At 41.8% G+C, this 20899-nt stretch overlaps 1 pseudogene; it reads left to right on the top strand.

Annotated features, from left to right (window-relative positions):
• Window positions 1-6565: 6565 nt before the first annotated feature.
• The window catches only part of LOC144762468 (glycerol-3-phosphate phosphatase-like), a 95283-nt pseudogene continuing 80949 nt past the window's right edge, over window positions 6566-20899 (top strand).

Here is a 20899-nt window from a genome sequence, read left to right as displayed (position 1 = left end):
CCACCATGTTTCAATGCCATTATAGGTGTGATGCCCTGCTGAAGTCAGCACATCACAGTGACTGTTATTAGATGTAAATTAAGTAGGCTGTTCTTAAAGGCAACCTGTTTTTCTCAAAGGAAATGGATCTGCCTTTTAAAAGTAAATAGATTTTTTTTAAAGTTCGAGACTTAGCAGTAGTTCTCCGGACTGCTGCCTTGTCCCTTATAAACTTTTTCTTTTTTAATCATCAAGGGGAAGCAGTCCTAAATGGACGTACTATTTCCACTTTGCAAATGTGTTACCACCCCAATTTAGGAGTCTGTATCTTTTCAATGTTTTCCAACCACATTTCAGTAACAAAATATTGATACATACCATAACGCATCGCTATTTTGAAAGGACGCCCTAAACATGCCCCTTTCAAATAACAATTTGTCATGCCCTCTAAAACCAATTTTGTGATTCAGTAGCCTGCTATGAAATGGCAAATTGGGGTTAGCACATTTAAAAACGGCCATTTAGCAGTTGCAAAACCTTTGATTTAGCCTGTATTGCTTTGTACATTTGGCCTTAAATTCCACGTTCTGGTATACCATATGCTAGCATGTTCCGTTACCACAATGCAGTACTTAAGACATGACCACCACTTTTACCGCTTCCTGTGTACAAGACTAAAACCATATTTCAGGTGAAAATCCACATAATAACGGATGCAAAGGCTTTAGTACCAGAATTTCTTTGTCAGAATATCTTCTGACATAATGTATCCTAAATATATCGCCTATTTGGAGTTCCTAATAAAAAATCTACATCCAGTGGGAAAATATTTTTGTAAACTATATTTGGGACAAAATATTTATGTCAGAAGATATTTCTTTAGACAATATTCGGACATGTAGATTATGCAAGGATGCAGGTTTACTATAACTCATCAGCGTAACACCCTTCCGCGGGATGTAACCAGTGAGAACCTCCAATAATAAATAACACATAGTTATGGTTTTGTCACAGTTTAGGCTCAGTTCATGGCTCATATCCCAAGAAATCCCCCATTATTAATCAATGCTTGGTTTCACTTTCACACCACCTTGGCTACTACATCAAGCCCCAATTTCAGGCATTGGGCCCACTCACTGAGGGCATCATAAATAGCATTGTTTTTCTTCTCAGGTTCGAACACAATATCCAGGTTTCTTGGAATATTCTCTATGTTCACTTCCTAACTATTCAGAGATATAAGGCATCCAAACATCAGGTAATAACAACTATGAGCTTACTCTTTCATCTTCCTATGTGTCTCTTGTAATGATGAAACAAGTCTATCAACCAGATTCATAAATGTCCCGTTTTGCGAGCCCTTAATAGCGATTATTAAGGAATTGCTATTAAAGACTCGCAAAACGGGATTCATGTAGAAATCGCAAAAATAATTGCGATTTCTACAGCTTCCTTATTTGCCATTAGCAAATTGCTAATCGCAAATAAGGAATAACTCCCCATTCATTCCTATGGGCCTGAATGGGGAGTTATTCCTTATTTGCGATTAGCAATTTGCTAATCGCAAATAAGGATGCGATTTCAAGGGTGCCAGGGGTGTCCAAAGGACACCCTGTAGCACCCCTGAAATGAAAATGTAGACTGATGTTGCGCACACACATGTCCAAAGGACATGTGTGTGTGTAACATACAACTTAGAAAAATGCACTACAGTGCATTTTTCTAAGTTTTCGCTATTTACCACGAAGTCAGACTTCGCGGTAAATAGCGGCCAAAAAATGCAAATTCGCAATTCTGAAATGGTTCATGAATTGCATTTAAGGAATCTCAAATAGAGTTTCCTTAAATGCAATTCCTCGCAATATAGCGATTTCGCATTTTGCGATTTTTGCATTTGGGATGATGAATCCCAAATGCAAAAATTGTGCTTGCAAAGGGCCAGATTCTCAGAATCTGGCCCTTTGCGAGCCGAATTTACAATGTTGAATCTGGCCGTACGTTCTTCACTGTGACCAATACCATGAAAATCTGATGTTGTCAAACTAATGGGATCGCAGCACACTGCTGAGGTGCAAGCCACAAGGGTTCTCTTTGGAGGTAAAGGGTGCGTTTTTGAAAGGCTATGGGAATTTGGGAGAGAGAGAATCAAGTGCAATAGAGTCCAGGCTCAGTGTTTATTTTTGTCCTTGCAGCTAACAACAGACCATCAGCAGATTTGGCAATTTTAATGGGGTGGATCACTAATACTAAGATGTGGGTGTCAAAAAAAAGGGGCATATTTAAGATGAAATGGTACAGAGAGGCGCCACAAGCAATTTTACTGAGCATGAGCTGCGTCATTTAAAAATTGGGCTCCCTGCTTTCCATTTTTACTGATTTTTACGGATAAATACAGACAGAAAACCATTTCTTTTCCTGTCTGTATTTATTTTAAAATGTTGATAAAAACGGGAAATGGGTTGTTTTTTGAGTGATTCTAAATACTGTCAATAATGGCTGCCAGGCCAATAACTCTGTTGATCGAAAGGTCAGGGGTTTAAAAACATTAGATAATTTTAGTAAAGACCCTTAAACAGAATTAGATATGCACAACTTTTTTTTTCTTTCACATCTTGTGGGGCCCGAAGTTAGAGGGAATATTTCTGATTTACCCCAATTGATACCCAGGCCTGAGAAACCACCGAACTGAATAATCTCCCATATCAGAGGCTCTAGGTAGAATAATATCATCTGCATAGAGGGAGATGCGCAGGGGACCAGTCTGGAATTGAAGGACTATGTGCAGATGTTGTTCCTGAAATTGTCGGACCAGAAGATCCATAGCTAAAATAAAAAGAAGCAGGGAAAGCAGGCACCTCTGCCTGGTAGCCCAGGAGAAGCTGAAAGAACGGGAAATCGTGCCATTCAGGTGCAATCAGGACGTGGGGGAGGAGTAGAGCAGTGCCGTGAGGTTAATGAAGCCTCTCAGCATGCCTATCCTCTTCATAACCTCAAGGAAAAAGGCCATTCCAGGGAATGACAGGCCTTTTCGGTATCTAAGAGAATCGCTGCTGCCGGTAATTCGGGTGAAATCCTGTGGGTTACAGCGAACAGCGTTCTCAGATTAAGGGCAGTCAATCTGTGCGGGACAAAACCCGTTTGTGCTGGGGAGATAATTTGATCCAGATATAGGGCCAATCGTAGTGCTATCATCATGGCCAGAATTTTGTAGTCTAGGTTTAAAAGGGAAAGAGGTCGATACGATCTACAATCAAGCGGATCTTTCCCAGGCTTTGGTAGCAGTATTATTACAGCCTCCCGTTGGGTGGGGGGAAGTTGCTGTCTCTCTAAATGCTCATTGTAAACTTCCAAAAGATGAGGTGCCAGCAGGTCATTGAGGGGCATATTATCAAGGACGGGTGATACATTATCGCCGCTTTTATCGGGAGGAAACTGCTGATAAAACGGCGATAATGGGCTTGATAATATGCTCTATAGAATTCCTATCGAAGCCCATGTTAGATGTCTTCACATCTAACATGGGCTTCGATAGGAATTCTATAGAGCATCATATCAAGCCCATTATCGCCGTTTTATTGGCAGTTTCCTGCCGATAAAAGCGGCGATAATGTATCACCCGTCCTTGATAATATGCCCCTATATGCCTTGTAGAAATCCCAGGAAAAGCCATCCAGGCCGGGGCTGTGGGGCCATTCACGGCATCTATGGCCCTAGTTATTTTCTCTGCGGCGAAGGACTCTGCCAGAAAACCCTGCATGAACCGTTCCATATAAACTATGGCAAACTCATCAAAGTAGCTCCCCAGTTCTGCTGTGGTGTAGGTCGCTTTGGATGTGTATAACTTATTTTAGTAGTCAAGAAACTCGTCTCGAATATCTAGGGTACTCGTAAGAGTTTGGCCCGAAGAGGACCGGATTTAAAAAATGCATAGTCAACCAGTGGAGGATTTCAAAAGGCGAGATAATGTTCTGCCGAGTCTGTCCCCTTCACCATACCACCGGGCCCTGAATTCTGCTAAAAGGTAAAGATGTTGACTAAGTCTGGCAGGGTTAGGGTTGGCTATTTGTCCATCATCTGCCATTCTTAACACGTGCTATTGTGCTATTGTGGCCCTGACGTCTCTCAACACATCTGACTGCTTGGAGATACACACCACACGTAAATAAGCCTTAAATGCCACACAGAGGAGTGCCCAGCAGTTTACAGAGCCAATATTGAGAGTGAAGTACTCCTCTATTGCGTCATGCTGCTCTGCTCTAAGAGCCTCATCCAAAAAGGCCCTTCCCGGGAACCTCCACTGCCTTTCGCAACCTTCCGGCCTGGGGATCCTAACCCGCATGACTACCAGGGAGTGATCTGAATAAGTTCTCTGCAGTGTCTGAGAGGATCTATTCCAAGTAGTTAGACCAGGGGAGACTAGCCAGTAGTCCAGTCTGGTCCAGGTATTGAATTGGGCAGACTAATGGGAGTACCCAGGGTCTGCCTGATGGCGTAATCTCCAAATGTCCACCAAGCAAAGGGCGTCGCACAAATTTAGGAATGCCCGGTGTGACCATGCTTTGGAGTCTGCGGAGCTAGATGAGCTGTCAACCGTCATACATATATATTCAGCGTCTAACTGTAGACGTTGTGCATGGAGGTCATAAAAAAACTCGTGATTATCCACATTGGGGCATAAACATTCACAAATGCTACTCTGTGACCCATTAGTAGCCCTGGCACCATTGTGTAGCGCCCGTCAGTGTCATTATGTACATTGTGTTGCTGGAAGGGGATACGTTTGTGTATTAGTATCGCGGTGCCTCTGGCATAAGAGCTATCATTCGCAAAATGTCGGTGGGTGCCCCAGCTAGATGCAAAAGAAGTGGCTTTAGTTTTGGGCAAGTGGGTCTCCTGAAGGAATGCAATGTCTAATCCGTGTCTTTGCATGTAGTGTAAAACGTGCTTCCCTTTTCGAGCATTATTGAGACCTCTGATGTTCCATGTGATGAGAGACAGGTCAGTATAATTAGATAAGTCATCCGATAATGAAAAACAATATCAGCTATTGAATGTCACAGCAGACCATATAAAATAGTGAGTACGCTGCAAAGGCAACTGCTGTAGCAAAGTAATGAAATCAACCCCTCCTGCAACCCCCCAACGATACCTGCATACCACAACGTTGAGAAATTCCAGTGAAATAGGCAACCATATGTAACCTGCAAACAAAGCAACAAATTCAATATTTTATAAACCGGGTACATTACCACCATGTTACACATTGAACGTGTTGGACACATGGGGGAGTGACAACGTCACACCAGGGATTCAACTTTACAATAGCTGTGGTGTTTAGGACATAAAGACTTTCCCACTACAAGGAGAAATCAAACATTTTAAATCAAAATAGCCTCATGTGTAATCCAGACTCATTCAGTTGAGAAAAGTTCGACACTGGCCACCGAACCGCTATGAGGAGGCCAGCTATGGAGAGTGGCTTTGGGTTTTTGATTATTAGAGATCCTATAATCCCTGCAAAACTCCTGCACAGCAGCAGGGGAGTAAAGATGCGTGTTCTGCCCTCGATGTCCACACAGAGCCGAGCTGGAAACAGCATAACATACCTGAGACCCAGATTCCGAAGAGTCGCCTTGACGCCATTGTATTTACGCCTCGCCTTCTGAACCATTGCAGTAAAGTCTGGATACAAGAATTTAATTTTGTCTTCCTGGCAACTGGAGAATTGACCCAGTGTGGTTTGAGTGGAGTTTGAGGCATGAGTGTCTGATTGGAATGCTGAACGAATACCCCAAAGGGAGTTTATGCTAGACCTAACAGCGCAGAGCCCTGCCATGTGATAGCACTGCGTTCTCTTGCCAGCCAAAGCGCAGTATCCCTGTCTCGGAAATTGTGGAGACTAGCAATTATGGGTCTAGGGGGGGCACCCTGGGTTAGGGCGGGGCCCCAAGGATCGGTGTGCACGCTCCACAGCAAATCCAGTGGTGGAGGAGTCCCTATTGAAGATATCGACCAACAAGGTTTCCACAAACTGATCCATCCGACCAGTATTAGTCATTTCCGGCACACCCAAAATGCGAATATTATTGCGCCTGCTGCACGATTCTAAATCTTCATTTTTAAGTGCAACATCTTTAAGAATGTTTTCTACTTGTTCTAAGCGCTTAACTGCCTGGGCAGAGCCGTCCTCTAGGTCGGACACCGTACCTTCCACCATATCAAGCCGCCTTTCATGTGAATCCAGCTTGGCACCCGTACTATCGAGGCGTTTATCCATGGAGTCAAATTGGTTGTCTAGGGCACTAAAGCCAGCCCTCAGTTCCTGAAGCAATGAGGCCAAGTCCGATGAGGGGCCTCCTGTAGAAGGCACGCCCAGCACACCCTCCACCATGGTAGTTTTCCATCCTACTGATTTTCCAGTAGGTTTGGTGAATTCCAGCAATCGCTGTTTAGGGTCTTTACGGCCCATGCCACCCTGCAGGGACCTCAAGCACGCAGCTTATGTCACAAATTGTCTCACATTTCAGGGGCGGGGGACACACCTGATCAGGACAGGACTTGGATGGCAAGATCTCTAGCTGCCACAATGTCCGAGTGGTCTGAGGATTCTCAAGACACCCCCAGGGAGCCCCGAATATTGGCTTTAATTTCAGGAGGGAGTTCATGGCCCCACTTAGAGCTGTTGGAGTTCAAGGCTGCTGTGCGCTGTACACTTGCGGCTGACAATGAGGCAATCAAAGGTAACACTCTAAGTGCGCCATTGGGTATGGAGCTCGCCGTTGTAGTCACTCTGTGCCATCGCCCAGGCGCTGCAGGCTGATGGTGCGTGCCCGGGCCACCAACCCCGCCGAACACCTCCCCCAAACCATTTAGCAGTGGGGTGACTGCCTCCCAGGCTCTCCCGCAGTCCCTATCACTGTGGAGCCTCCGAGAGTGTAACGGGAGGCACTCATACTCTGGCATAGTTACCAGGAGTGGAGCGCAATAGTGGAACTGGGGGGGTCCTCATCACGCTCACCTCGCAATCCAGGGCTCCGGGCACCGTCCAGCTGGACACACCACAGTCCAAACAGGTGCAGATTCGCTCCAGGCCCATATTCTTCGTGGTAGCAGGCTCCACCCACATATTTTGTATGGCACTGAAATGGGACAATCCAGGCGATTTTGGTGGCAGCAAATTGCTCTGCTGGTTCACAATCGCTTCCACCACATTGGCAACCGCATTACAGCCGGGTTAACTTGCAGTTTGCTGGGGAGAGAACGATCGTGTTGGAATCCACTGGCGGAGCTTCAGCGCTGCACAGCCATCTTGGTCGGCTGCCTGGCCACACTCGCCTTAGATATGCACAACCTTGATATTAAAATGTGCATGTTTTCTTATATTAGCATATTTTATCATCTGATTGTGTTCATATCCCTGAAACCTGTCAGTCAGGCATGAGTGCATATGTATCTGTCAAATAAATGTAGAAATATACTCATTTCATATTCATTGTTTCACAAACCCCAAAATAAATATGGATAAATACAGATACAATTAGCAAAAAATAAATATGGATAAATACAGACAGAAAGGGCAAAACAACTAAATACTATAAAACCTGGAGCCCTATTGAAAAAACACAGGAATGTGCTGTATTTACAAGAATACAGCTCACCTCTGTGCTCTCCCCGGTGCACAAATTGTAGCCATGCACCAACGCAGGCACCCTTGTGCTTTGATAATAACTTTTTTCATAAAGAATGGGGCTTCAACCTCATTCTGTATGAGGGTGTTTCAACTTTCATAATCCAGCTTTTCAATTGGCATGGAGCACATATCCGACTTTAATAACTTTTTACATTGGTCAACATGCTTTCACATGGGTTATATGGCACATAATATCATCGGAGGTGTCCTCTCTTCTTTTCTTTTCTTTTTCTTGCCTCTCTCTCTTATTCTTTCTATGTGTGGATCTAAAATGAGAGTAACCGTGGTTGGGTTTGTGCACTCATTCTCCACGATAAATGAGGCACAAGTTTTTAATCGTGTACATATTATTCTTAACAAATAAATTCTGATATATATTATTTGTATATGTAATTTGCAGCCTTGAGAAAGTTCAGGAGGACAAAACGCACGTCGGTTGCCTTTATTTTTGTCTACAATGGAAAAAATTTGAAGGACCAGACACATCTGCGGCTGTGAAATACTTTTTGGGAAAGTTGCAAATGGAACTTTGTTAACTGGTTGTGATCTCTTTGCATTGTTACTGTCAGAGGATGAAAGTAACAGTGTTTTGGTGTGCTTCAGTGCATTTGTTTTACATTTTGATCTAGACTGCGGCTGCAGGTCTAGCAGATTTTTACCAAAGGCGGGTGGGTACTATGGCGCCACGAGAGCACCCTTGAATTTTGACATATTAAATATTGAATGTTATATGACAATGTAACTGACTCAAAGCATATCCACTGGTTGTATAATATACATTTTTGATGGTGTCCTTAGCACATTCCCACCCTTTAACAGGGGTAAATTTACAACTGTGCAAAAACATTTCACCCCATGGAACGCTCACTTCCAGTCACTTTGAGTGCATTAGCTCGCAAGTATATATTTGTTTGAGTATTTTTATGGTGTAAAACCACTTTTGTAAATTTCAAAAGTGGTTTTACACTCGTAAAAACCAATTTGCGCATGTTGGCTAAACATATGCATGCAATTAGATTTGAGGATTTGTTGAATACTTGCCGTTTATTGATAAAAACATAATTTGTTCATTTCAACAGCATTTACATAGCATTTGGAAAAGCACGAAAAAGCCTTTCTGGTCACACCTTTCCTCCCTAACACACCTTGGGTCAGCACACAAGCTATCCTGAAGGGTAGGGTGTTGAAATATCGATTACAAAAATATCGTTGACAAAAATATCGTTGGAAAAATATCGTTTACAAAAATATCGACACCCTATACCTAAACAGGTAAGTACATAAATATCGACTCAAAAATATCGTTGTAATAAATATCGTTGTAAAAAATATCGAATTTTTAAATTAATTAAAATTACATTCAATATTAAATAAATATAAGTACTATTAACAAAATAAATTACATTACTTTTATTTTTTGACTATTGAAAACAAATTAAATACACTTTTTCATTATAAACTTAATAAATGTGTACACATACACATATTTAACACATTACTTTATATAACAACAATAATACATACATATAATTAAAATATAAAATATATTATTAATTAAAACATTTGATAGTGAAGGGGTAAAAATTACTATTCCCACTCCAGAGGGTGCAACAGTAGGGAAAGCGTTGGATAGCGTAGGGGTTTAAATTACTATTCCCACTCCAGAGGGTGCAACAGTAGGGAAAGCGTTGGATAGCGTAGGGGTTTAAATTACTATTTCCACTCCAGAGGGTGCAACAGTAGGGAAAGCGTTGGATAGCGTAGGGGTTTAAATTACTATTCCCACTCCAGAGGGTGCAACAGTAGGGAAAGCGTTGGATAGCGTAGGGGTAAAAATTACTATTCCCACTCCAGAGGGTGCAACAGTAGGGAAAGCGTTGGATAGCGTAGGGGTTTAAATTACTATTCCCACTCCAGAGGGTGCAACAGTAGGGAAAGCGTTGGATAGCGTAGGGGTTTAAATTACTATTCCCACTCCAGAGGGTGTAACAGTAGGGAAAGCGTTGGATAGCGTAGGGGTAAAAATTACTATTCCCACTCCAGAGGGTGCAACAGTAGGGAAAGCGTTGGATAGCGTAGGGGTAAAAATTACTATTCCCACTCCAGAGGGTGCAACAGTAGGGAAAGCGTTGGATAGCGTAGGGGTAAAAATTACTATTCCCACTCCAAAGGGTGCAACAGTAGGGAAAGCGTTGGATAGCGTAGGGGTTTAAATTACTATTCCCACTCCTGAGGGTGCAACAGTAGGGAGAGCGTTTGATAGCGTAGGGGTTTAAATTACTATTCCCACTCCAGAGGGTGCAACAGTAGGGAAAGCGTTGGATAGCGTAGGGGTAAAAATTACTATTCCCACTCCAGAGGGTGCAACAGTAGGGAAAGCGTTGGATAGCGTAGGGGTAAAAAATACTATTCCCACTCCAGAGGGTGCAACAGTAGGGAAAGCGTTGGATAGCGTAGGGGTAAAAATTACTATTCCCACTCCAGAGGGTGCAACAGTAGGGAAAGCGTTGGATAGCGTAGGGGTTTAAATTACTATTCCCACTCCAGAGGGTGCAACAGTAGGGAAAGCGTTGGATAGCGTAGGGGTAAAAATTACTATTCCCACTCCAGAGGGTGCAACAGTAGGGAAAGCGTTGGATAGCGTATTGGTAAAAATTACTATTCCCACTCCAGAGGGTGCAACAGTAGGGAAAGCGTTGGATAGCGTAGGGGTAAACATTACTATTCCCACTCCAGAGGGTGCAACAGTAGGGAAAGCGTTGGATAGCGTAGGGGTAAAAATTACTATTCCCACTCCAGAGGGTGCAACAGTAGGGAAAGCGTTGGATAGTGTAGGGGTTAAAATTACTAAATGTATTTACAATGTTTAAAAATTAACAAATCTTTATTTTTATTTAATTAATCATTAATTAAATAATTATTCAATTAAAATGTAATTAATTCACTACTTTTTCACTTAAAAATTCAACTACACACACCTAAAATTAATTAAACAATTAACATAATTAATTTACATAATTATTAATCAATTAACTAATTGAAATTAATTAACTATTATTTATTACACTATTTATATTCAAATAACACATTCATTAATCAATTATTTTATTATATTTACAATATTTAAAAATTAACAAATCTTTATTTTTATTTAATTAATCATTAATTAAATATTTATTCAATTAAAATGTAATTAATTCACTACTTTTTCACTTAAAAATTCAACTACACACACCTAAAATTAATTAAACAATTAACATAATTAATTTACATAATTATTAATCAATTAACTAATTGAAATTAATTAACTATTATTTATTACACTATTTATATTCAATTAACACATTAATCAATTATTTTATTATATTTAAATTACTTCCCACCCTACTCCCCTATAAACCCACAACCCGCTACGGAACTATTAACACTAAATTCAACATAAAATGCGGTATTAACTAATAAAATACTACAAAAAATACTACTTTGACAACCAATACTCATTAAAAACACTTAATTACTTATTATTATTTAAAAAACGATATTTTTGTAAACGATGTTTTTGTAAACGATATTTATTACAACTATATTAATGTTAACGATATTACTTACCTGTCTGTCGATATTCTTGTCAAACTATATTTTTGTCATCGATATTTCTTCTTGTCGATATTTCTGTGACGATATTAATGTTAGTCGATATTTTTACGACGATATTCCCGCTCTGTACCATCCTGAAGGACTCATTCATTAAGGGAACTGTGCCCCGTCACATTCAGACAACTGATCCTGTAGGACTATGGGTGATATTGGCAATATACACATACTTGAAGTCCATTGTACATTGCTGTTGGTGTTATTAGGGGAGAGGACGTGGCCAGAGGTGCTGACTTTAGAAATGGGGAACCCGGTGGAGTCCATGCTTCAACATCCTGTGATTCTGGGCTCATCACTTCATCTGACCGTGTCTAAAAAACGAATAAAACAAATTAATCTGACCTCGTGCAACGTAAATATTGCTCATTTAAAGCGCTCCAATGCCCTTGTGCAGAGTTTGCGTTATACAAAATGTGCAAAATTAATGAAATAAATAAAACATATATTCGACGATGAGGAGGGTTACACTAGTAAGGGCCAGATGCACGACCATTCCAAATTGCGAGTCGCAAATTTTGAGTCGCAATTTGGAATGTACAACAGTGTCAGAGACACTGATTGCGATTCTCAATCGGGTCGCAAAATGTGAGGCTCATGAATATTATTGAGCCACTCGCAATTTGCGTCCCCATTGGGAACAGCTGACCCTCCCAGGGATGGTAGCCTGCTAGGCTCAGCAGACCTCCATGTCTGGGACTGCTTGTCAATAAAGCAGTTTATTTTTTTTTAATGCAACCCGTTTCCCTTATAGGAAAGCGGGATGCATTAAAAAAAAGAATGAAACGTTTTTGTTTCATTTATTAAAGGTCGGTAGTGGTCCCTGGGACCACTGCCAACCCTTAAAAAATATTTTTCGAGCCAGTCACAAAGGGGAAGGGCAACTCCATTACCACCCTCTTGAAGAGAGCAGTAAATTGTGAGTGTTTTGCAACCACAATTGCAGTCGCAAAACATTCATACATGGCTAGAGAGTCGCTATTAGGAACGGAATGCCCCTTCCTAATAGCGAGTCGCAAAAGACTATTTTGCGAGTCGCAATTTTTTGCATGTCGCAAAATAGTGTTTGTACATAGCCATGTATGTTTTTGCGCACGCAAAAGCTGGTTGTACAACTGGCCCCTCAATCTGTGGGGAATAACAACACAGCTCCGTTTAAGATTACAATTTGAAACGAAGCGACTAGCTTCAGAAGAGCGCATGCTTATGCTTGTAAGGAACTAAAGAAATCGTTAGTGTTGTATGTTGTAGCCGAATCAAATTAAAAAGGTTAATCAAGTACAGTTTATTTTCCATTCCATCGGCCTTGTTTTTAGAATAACAATGAATACAAATTCTAATGGTAATGTCATCTGCAGCTTTTTCAGAGGAAGAAAGGTTATAAATAAATTCAGCCGAATAGAAAATAAATCCCTTTCTTTATACACTGCTCCCCTGATTACATCTGTACGCGATGGTCCCTATAGCAACGCTAAACTCAATACCAGCTCAGAAGAATACAATTTTGAAAGTGCTTTCCTGCTCATAAAGGTCAACGGTAAAGATGCAGAAGGGTTTCTGGTGATAAAATAATCTTTTTTCTTTCTTCACATATTCCTCGCGTCCTTTGCTCTCTGTTACCCTGTCTTTCAATCTAGCGTTCCTTCGTACCCATCTCTGCGTCTCTGACTCCTCTCGCGGTGTCAATGGTGGTCAGTGTTTTGAGAAGAGTCAAAAAATGCCTTCAGGGAGCCAACGCCTGCCTCAAAGCGATAATTCATTGTCCTTTTATTCAGGTTTATCTCGCCAGAAATAAAAACATGGATGGCCAGGATTTGACTGAGTATTCCAATGAACAGCACAGATTAAAACTGTGTGGGTGTGTATGTGTGTATACAGACACACACATACATTTATCTATGCCAAGATTCACAAAGTACAGCAAAAAAAGTCCACGTTTTCTTCACTTCAAATTGAGCACTTTTCGAGATTGAAAAACCCATTGAGAGTATATGGATTAATTTGTGCATTGTGTAAAAATCCAGAGCAGTGGTTGTGATTAAAGAATGTTGATCACGGGATCCTTTCGAAACTGACTGAACCTAACTGTCCGCTTATCTTCATATAGACTCTTTCAAGGGCTTCAGAGGTTCTGAAAGGACATGTTCAGCACTTTAACCGCATGCGCGCTAGCAGTTTTCCCGCTGCGCGCTGCGTTTTTAAAAAAAACGTGTTACATGACGAGCTCAGCTCGTCATGAGCGTACGAGCGTCGTCACTCATGACGAGCTCAGCTCGTCATGAGCGCGGAAGGGGTTATAAAGTTACTAAATGTTAGACTTGAACCTCTCTCCAGGGTCACACCCCAAAATATTTTTTGCCTTTTCCCCTCTAAATTTCGTATTGTTGGCATTAGGACTGCTAACCAGTGCTAAGGAGCTTGTGTTCTCTCCCTTAAGCATAGTAAAACTGGATAACATCTAACTGGCATATTTAATTTACTTATAAGTCACTAGTAAACTGGTACTACATGTACCCAGGACTAGTACAATAAATATTAATAGTGTGGCTGCAGCATTTAATGTGCCACCCACTTAAGTAACTCTTTAATACCTGTCTCAGGCCTGCTGTTACAGCCTCTGTGCAGTTTTAAAATGACAGTTTAACTTGGCAAAATAAACCTTTTGCCAAACCTGAACCTTCCTTCTTATTACATTTAAGTCATCCCAAAGGTAGGCCCTAAACAGCATATAGGGCAGGGCCTAGTGTATTTAAACAATTGATGCGAGGACAGGAGTAGGTGAATAGACCATTTGACCTTGCATCACACATTTCTGATTAATGAGAGACACGTCCTCTGTCTCCGAGGGGACCGTCTTTTAGTATTGAATGGTCGCAGATTTAGAACAAAGCATACATGCAACAATGTGAGTGCCTGTATGTAAGTTTATCTTAAGGTGGAACATCACACTATCTATCGGGGTGAGACCCAGACACGCTTAGTTTACACTTCCCTTTAAAAGATTAGGTATAATTTGGTCCTGACGAAATGCCACGTGATTCTTCTGACACTATAGTGAAATATGTCGACCTGACATCCAGACACATCTACTCAATCTCATACCACATAAGATACCATGACACTTAAGAGATTAGGACCATTATGTATAAGAATCTTTCACTTTGTTTTTAATCTCAACGTAGAATAGGAACCCAATTAAATTGATAACCCCATGAGGTCTATAGGTTGATTTTAGCATGCTTTTTCCCAATCTTCTCACTCACTGACTCTTGCGGGACCTGCAGGGCATTGCAGCGCCAGCTCGATGAGGAGCCAGCCTAATCATAAAGGGTACCACCTTTGGGTGGGTGAGGGCACTTGCTCAAATGTGCACATGCTCCCAAAGAATACATACAGACTCCACTGAGAGGATGCCATAGTCACAGTGAGACAGTATACTCCTTGTTTGTTAAATATTTGAAAAGGGGGACATGTACTTTGACGTTTTACATGCGCTGGTAGTGAAAAACTCTTAATTTAATTTTTCACTACTGCAAGGCTTATCTCTTCCATTAGTTACTGACTTATGCCTAGTACCCCTGCTGGGGTATAGGCCATCAACCAGGACTCTCCAGCCACCTCTGTCCTGGGTTTTTCTTTCATTCGGACTCCAGTTGTAAGCTATCTCCTTGCAAACAGCCTCAAGTCTTCGACACTGAGTGTTTCTTGGCCTTCCTCGTTTCCTCTTCCCTTGAGGGGTCCAGGTCAGGCTTGCTTGGTGGTGTTTGATGCAAGCTTGCAGAGGGTGTGACCAATCCAGTCCCAGATTCTTTTCATGATATCTTGATGAGCAGGGAGTCGGAAAGTCTGCTGCTGTGAGTCGTTGTTCCTGATGGCGTTTGGCCAGCAGTCTTGGAGGATTTTCCTCTTGCAGGTGTTGATGAAGGTCTGGACTTTATTGGCTGTGGTCACTGTTGTCCTCCAAGTCCCTGCTCCAAACAGAAGGGCCGATTTTACGTTGGTGTTAGAAAGCCTGATCTTGGTTCGCAGCGTTAGGTCCTTGGATATCCAGATCTTTAGCTGAATAAATGCAGCCCTTGCTTTGCAGAATCTTGCCATGACATAGGCATCTGTGCTGTCATGACCTTCAGCAAGGATCGGTTCATGTCACCTTCCCTCGAGTTAGTAAGTACCACATCCAAGATAGTTCATCTTAAGTCATTTTCACTATGTTTGAATTCAAACAAAATGTTCACAAGGGTGAGGACATTGTGTTGCATCTGATGAGAGATTTATGTTATGGTCTGTTTTCTGAAATCTTGGCTGGTTTTGCCTATGTAGGGTTTCTCACCTGGGCATAGGACATACATAGTGACCTTCCCGATTCCTTTAGTTATGTAAGGCTTCCCCATTCTGAATCTCAAAGTACTAGTCATCCAGTGGTGAACAGAAGACTGTACAGGGCCTGCAGTGTGTTTTATCTTACATATTCCCCATTTTCCTGTACCCATTGTAGTAAGCTGTTGTGTGTTGACAACAAATACAACGAAGCTGGGAGGACAAGGGATTCAAGTCAGATTCAACACCCCTGGACATCTGAGAGTTGTCTATGAGCAGCTCCTTGGAGCCAACAAGATTGGAGTGTAAAATGTGTGAATATGGTGTTGGCAGGTCTCTACAGTAACAAGATTTTAAAGTCCTATATTACTGTATTCTAGAGAATTATTTCACTGGGGTAAAGGGCTACCTTAGATTTAAAAGTCATACCTTCATAAATTGACTTAATGAAAAGAATAGACAAATACATTTCACTGCACTGTGATACTTATCTAAATTCTAATTCATTGACTTTTGGTAAACATGCCCCAAAGATGATTGTTCTAAATGTTGTCTGTTTTGATTCTAGCTGGTCTTCTCTCCTACAGTGACAGTAAGTAGACTTTCCCATCTCATCCAAAAGGTGTGAAGTGGCTTCCAGAAAAGAGAAAAGGACCTTCGGAGGAAATTGATATAGGATATATATGTAGTACCTACTGGCGGTCACCAGTAGGTAGTTATAGTTAGTACCAAGTTTCCAACGGAAGAGCATTTTTTGCTTTGCCTATAATTTTGGCGTCAATTGATGAATATTCATGAAACTTTCAAAACTATTTCTTTGTTCATATCAGCTCCTATGTTGAAAGTTTGGGGGTGATTCGTTAAGGGGGGGCCCAGATAAAAGGGGGTCCCAAAACGTGTTTTCTCCATGTTAATTTCCATATGAAACTTTAGACAAGGCTACAGGTCGAACGGGTGAATGGAATTACCCCAAATTTGGCAGGGAGAAGGGTCTTGGTCTAAAAAGCACGTTTTTGTTGTTTATTTGGTGTAAATCCGTTCAGTAGTTTTTGAGAAATATCGAAATTTACAGATATAAAAATGTATGAATTCTGCCATCTGATTGGCTAAGGCGTTATGAGCACAAGCCTGCTGCTTATTGGCATCAAGCGGTGCGAGCAGTTGCAACTAAGAAGTGTTGGCCGCCACTTTGTGATTCCGTTGAAGCGAGTAAGGGGAAAAAAGGGTGAAAAGAGTAGGAAAGAGGAGGGTAGAAGCTCTGTGAGCTCTGTAGGGTGGTTAGGGTGTGCTATAGAGGGAGTGTGAAGCGAAGTATTTACCGTTACTGGTGTGAAAGTGCTGTTTTGCCCAGAGTGAGATGGTGGTGAGGAGAGGTACTGGTAAACTCGGGGATGAAAGTGTGCACCTAAACCGTGAGTTGAGTGCTGTAAACTGATGTGCTGTGGATGCTGTAGCATACGGGCTGAAGCAAAGTAGTTACCCCTACCGGTGTGAAAGTGCTGTTTTGCCCACTGTGAGATGGTGTTGAGGTGAGGTGCCGGTACACTCGGGGATGAAAGCGTGCGTCTAAATCGTGAGCTGAGTGCTGTAAATTGATGTGCTCTTGGCACTGTAGCATACTGGCCAAAGCGAAGTATTTACCCCTATCGGGGATGAAAGCGTGTGCCTAAACTGTGAGCTGAGTGCTGTAAACTGATGTGCTGTGGGCGCTGTAGCATTCTGGGTGAAGCAAAGTATTTACCCCTACCGGTGTGAAAGTGTTGTTTTGCCCACGGTGAGATGGTGCTGAGGTGAGGTGCCTGTACACTCGGGGATGAAAGTGTGCGTCTAAACCGTGCGCTGAGTGCTGTAAACTGATGTGCTTTGGGCGCAATAGCATACTGGCAGAAGCAAAGTATTTACCCCTACCGGTGTGAAAGTGCTGTTTTGCCCACTGTGAGATGGTGTTGAGGTGATGGGCCGGTAAACTTGAGCATGAAAGCGTGTGCCTAAACTGTGAGCTGAGTGCTCTGTAGCATACTGGCGAAGCGAAGTATTTACCCTTACCGGTGTGAAAGTGCTGTTTTGCCTAGAGTGAGATGGTGCTGAGGTGAGGTACCGGTAAATTCGGGATGAAACCGTGCAGCTAAACTGTGAGCTGAGTGCTGTAAACTGATGTGCTCTGGGCGCTGTAGCATACTGGCCGCTGTAGCATAGCTGTGCAGGTGGTGTTAGTATGCGTTTAGAGTATGGGGGAGTGGGACGCAAACTACTCACTGGTATTGGTCTGAAGACTCGGGATGAAACTGTGAGTCTAAGTCATGAGCTTGTTGCTGTAAAGTGATGTGCTGTGGGGACTTTAGGATACTGGCCACTGTAGCATACCTGTGGAAGTAGTGTTAGTATGCGTTTATATTATACAGGGAGTGGGACGCAAACTACTCACTCCTACCGGTCTGAAGACTCTAATGCAGTGTTTTAGCAAGCAGGAATAAAGAAATAAGCGTGAAGAATATAATGCAGAATGTTGCAATGCCACAGAAGATAAATGGTCAAATGAGGTGTTTGTAAGAAAGTGACTGTGTATAACAAAGGGATGGAGTTTGGTGCAAGAGCTAGGGCATCCAGCTGATGCAAACTTGAACCGCTTCTGTTGTATTCAAATGTAACTCATGCATTAGTAAATTCCATATTACATTAGACTTGAATAACTCTAAATTCTATAAGGAAAATTAAGGTAGGATACAATTACCACATGTATCCTTTAAGAAAAGAAAGAAAAAAAAAGATATTGCAAAATGTAATCATCAAACTTTTCAGGTACTCTGGTACTGCTTTTTTGTAACACAAAATTATCAACAGTAAAACAGTCAGCAATGTGTTGTATAGTAGATTCAATGTGGTGCGTGTCAGAATTGGTACTAGTTCTACCGAGATTGGAACTTTGAGGAGGAATAGAAACATTACGTTTCTGAGAAGCACATTCGGTACCTTTCTAGTCAAACCATACATTATTGTCTTCAGCTGTTTCAAAAAAACATTCTTGTGCAGAGAGCTAAGGCATCGAGCTGAGGCAAACTCCAACCGCTTCTGCTGTATTCAAATTGAAGCCCCTGCATCAGTGAATTCCAAAATATATGTTACAGTTCCATGTCACATGAACAATAGCTATTAGACATGTATGACTAAATTGTGTAATGAAAATAAACGTAGGATTCGATTACCACACTGTGCCAACCAGTTCCTCAACAAAGTCGTCTTTTTTCATTTTTATCGTCAGATTGTGAGGAGAGGCTGAGTATGGGTACGCTTGTGTGAAAGGGTTTTGTGGATAACAGGTAGGCAGAGAGGCGTGTGCACAAATAATTAACGTGGTTTTTAAATGGGTGTCGGGTTTAGGCTAATTTAGCAAGTAAATAGCGTATCTGCATAGGTCGTACATCACCAATCCCTGATTAGAGTTGAGATGTAAGGGGCAATAATGAAGACAGAGTTCAAATGTCTGAGTATACTTTGAAAGTTATTATATCAAAGTAGTAAAATGTAAGTGTATTATAAAAAATTTAAAGGAAGAAGTAAACAAAGATGGAAAAAATCCATCCAAGAATAACGTGAGTTTTTTACAAGTCTAGGAGATTGCAGTCCAGAACTTCTTCAGCGGCTTGAGATGCGTAATGTTCCAAGAGGAAATTGTTGTCATCGTGTGAGAAAAGCAAAGCAATCCAATTCATATCCTCGAAGGGACAGTAATGTTCCTCGAATGTTGGAGCGGCAATTTGAATTGGCAGACAATATGCGATGTTGTGAAAGGTCGCACGTTGCAGGAGATCTTTTGCGGCTGCACAGAAGTCCCATTCCACCACGATTCCTTTCTGCATTGCATTTGCCATTGCTCCACTGCCAGAACAATCACGTTCATGGTTTTCAAGATACTGCATTACGTGCTGGATATCGGAAGCGATTGTTGGGAAGTTGGCAAGGCATAGATCCATTCGCCAGTCGAATGGGCAAGTTTTGCAATCAAAAGATGGTTGTACGCATATTGCATATGCGTAAATGAATGTTATGTTTTAGCTGGTTACGATAATAGATAGAGGTAGATAGCCGAAAAGATTTTCCATTTTTTTACAGTATTGATGTAGCTTGGCGTAGAGGCGTAATCTGTATATAGTAAATAGTACATAGTTGTTACCACAGAGAGCATAGCCATTTCTTACAAGCAGAATTAGTAGTAGGATGGCCGCAAAGAGAGTGCGAATTATGGACACTGTTCCTGTTATTCCAGAGATGATCGAATTAATGAAGTCTGGTATTAAAAGAAAAACAGTTTGAAAGCATGGTAGAAGGCCGTAGGAGACCGTGTTAAAAAAAGTGTGCAAGACCTTAAGTGTGAGATGTGTTGAAAATTGTGTAACAATTCACAAAGTGTAATTGGAGGTTGATATTTAAAAGGTAGTGTATTTTACTTGACGTTCGTGGTATCTGCAGTCAATACATTTCTTTTGCAGAAGTGAGGGAGACTTCTGTTCTGAACAAAAGTGCTTTCAGTTTAGTTTGCTTAATGAAATCTGATTTCAAAGTAGGGATTGAAGGTCAAGTTGAAGTTTGGGAGTTAGTTTGTGTGGGTGGGAATAGACATTGCCACAGGAAGTTACTCTGTTTGAAACAGTAAGGACATGCGGTATGCCAGCTCACATTCCGTAGGAGTGCATGTTATTGAGAAGGAGATAACTGCCGTTAGAAAGCTGTGTGAATGTTGGTTTGACTGTGGGAGTTGGTGTCCTTTTAAGAAAGGACGCAATATTGGGGACTGTAAGCTTAGAAGCGCAGTGTAGTTGGACATTCTTGGATAGTAATGAATGGCTGCCATTCTGGTCGCACTTTTCACCTGCGAGAAAGACTTCTGTATGCTCTTTAAGACAGCGATATGTATATGGGAGAAACCACTGCTCGTGAATAAACACACTACCTTATATAATCAAATACAACATGACAAACAACATGCATACCTAGCAGACACAACAACAGTACGTACTGTGGGAACTGTGGCTAGCCATGTACACAAGGCAAACATGGCATGGCACCTCTGCCACGCAATGCAGACTGGGCGGGGCGAGGAGACTTAATCTTTCCTCAGCGGCAGGACGGCACGAATGGATCGCTGTCACGGCGTTGCAACGCGTCTCCTCGCCCCGCCAATCACGCCTGGATCGGACCTCATCACCCCCGCCGACCTAGCGTTTACGGGCCCAGTGCCCCACGCTCTCCGACTGATCAATGGCC

The sequence above is a fragment of the Lissotriton helveticus genome, chromosome 6 (assembly GCF_964261635.1).
Source record: "Lissotriton helveticus chromosome 6, aLisHel1.1, whole genome shotgun sequence".
NCBI classification, from domain to species: Eukaryota; Metazoa; Chordata; class Amphibia; order Caudata; family Salamandridae; genus Lissotriton; species Lissotriton helveticus.
Note: the sequence above shows the minus strand (reverse complement) of the source record. Positions and strands in the feature narration are given on the sequence as shown.